This window comes from Sinocyclocheilus anshuiensis, unplaced genomic scaffold (assembly GCF_001515605.1).
Source record: "Sinocyclocheilus anshuiensis isolate Anshui unplaced genomic scaffold, SAMN03320099.WGS_v1.1 scaffold702, whole genome shotgun sequence".
NCBI classification, from domain to species: Eukaryota; Metazoa; Chordata; class Actinopteri; order Cypriniformes; family Cyprinidae; genus Sinocyclocheilus; species Sinocyclocheilus anshuiensis.
In genome coordinates this window covers 1,739,681-1,741,714 of record NW_015548184.1, presented here as the reverse complement: position 1 = coordinate 1,741,714, position 2,034 = coordinate 1,739,681, and the positions used below count along the sequence as shown (strand labels likewise).

At 33.6% G+C, this 2,034-nt stretch overlaps 1 protein-coding gene across 1 annotated transcript in view; it reads right to left on the bottom strand.

The window, feature by feature from the left end:
• The window catches only part of LOC107704869 (cannabinoid receptor 2-like), a 4,420-nt gene extending 2,447 nt beyond the window's left edge, over positions 1–1,973 (bottom strand). The window contains exon 1 of the mRNA XM_016507885.1: positions 1,951–1,973. The gene's annotated coding sequence lies outside the window, so the exon portion shown is untranslated. The remainder of the gene's footprint in view (positions 1–1,950) is intronic.
• Positions 1,974–2,034: the final 61 nt, after the last annotated feature.

Genomic DNA, 2,034 nt, shown 5'->3' with positions numbered 1-2,034 from the left:
AAAAAAAAAAAAAAAAAGGAAAAAAAAAAAAAAAAAAAAAAAACAGCAGACACATTTATTCATGTGCCTCATGTGACTACTGCCAATAGAGACATGAAGGGAAAAAAAAGATGTTTGAATTTGAAATTCTGAATATGACATGATTAAGAGGGATAAACCACACTCACAAAACTCATTTAAAGTCAAACATGTCTCCAAGCAACCTTTTATTAGGCTAATGCATTCTATAAATAAAACTGCATTATTCTGCAGACTGCATGGCTTAGATTTGGAAGAGAGGTGATGTTATCCTTAATATGAAATAATCAGTTTGTCCCACAGGTCTATTCTAGTCATTTTTGAATATAAACTACTGGTCACTTATGGAGGACGAAACCTGCAAAAACAATAAATAAATAAATACACAAATAAATATGCAAATAAATAAATAAATGTGTGTATAAATACACTAATTCTTGTTTAAATACATATAGAAATAATTAAACATGTGATTAAAGTAGGCAAATAAATAAAAAAAATTGGTGGGAAAATGGAAAATGTATAAGGAAATGCTAAACTCATCCTATTTATTTTCCTTTGGTCACTCATTTATTTCTGAATGTAGTTCCACATTTATTTTTCCTCATGCTAATGAGAGGGTGTCAACCATGGACTTGGTTGGGGTCATATCATAGCTGGGGGCGCGGCATGGGGAAAACAGTGTTTATTAGGATGGTTTTACATGCTCGTTGTTTAGGTACGTGTAAGATAATTTTTATGGTCAGTAAACAGTCTTCTACAACCAAGTCGATCTGCAGCAATTTCTCTCTCTTTACGGCGGGAGAACCAAATTAGTGACACACAAGGGTACATCTCAGTTGATTCTCAATTTATTATTGTACAAACAGAGGCTCGTATACATCCTTGAGAACTGGTATGAAGTGGTTTAATCGAGGAATTTATTTGTGTATTTATTTATTTATTGTTTTTGCAGGTTTCGTTCTCCATAGTGACTGACCTAAAGCTGTTCAATAGATTAGTTAAAGTTAGATAACGCCCCCTGCTGGGCAAAAGATGACACAAGATTATTACAAGAGAAGGATTTAAAAATAGTTTGTATTTTCACTGGTATCCACTAGAGAGAGAAAAAAAACAGCACAGAAAAGATTAAGCAAGATTAAGGATTTTTTTCTGTATGTAATTGTGTTACAAGCAAAGTCCAGGAAACAGACACACTCTTTTATCTAGTATAGAATAAAGACTGCTCAGTTAGGTAAGTAGCTCAATTACCCTGTTGAAAAAACCAGCATATGCTGGTTTTTTCAACAGGGTAAACAGCCTCATTAGAGGTTATTTTTCATTGTTCCCTCCTTCCACAATCCTTGCCTTACAAGAAGCACTAATATCATTCTTTTTATCCTCCTGCATATCCAAGGCGTATTAGCTCCATGCTATCTCTGTGTGTCTCAGTGTTGTTAAAATGTCAGTAAATACTGGAATTTTTTTTGGTCACTGCTCTAATAGGGCTTTCCCCTCAGAGTCTTGGTTCCTCCCAATATTCCTTTCTCACGTATTTTTCCTAACCATTTTCACCTTTGGTGGCTTTTTGAGGGTCATAGAAAAATGAGTTTTGTAAAAAAGTGCCACTTGATTTGAACGGAACATAATAAGACAAAGGACTGTACAAAAGAGTTTTGCTTTCAGAAGCTGTTATCTGAAAACTTACACATACTGTATGCAATAAAGTGTAAAATTCACAAAAACATCCTCAAGTTAAAGCTCTCTCACACTCACAAGTGAAATATAAGAAGTTCATAATAACATACTTGACAATTAATAACACACTATAATATATGTCTTACAAATAAAGCAAGAAAAAACTGCTGTTCATTATTCTACCCATTAGAGTTGTTTCAGTTCACACAGGATTTTAGCATAGTATACATATTGATCAAATGAATGGGTTCTTACCTGTGTTTTTTGCTGTTGGTAATTGTCTGCTTTTGGCAGATACTGTCTTTCACAAATCTCAAGCTTCTGATTTCAACACCAGAG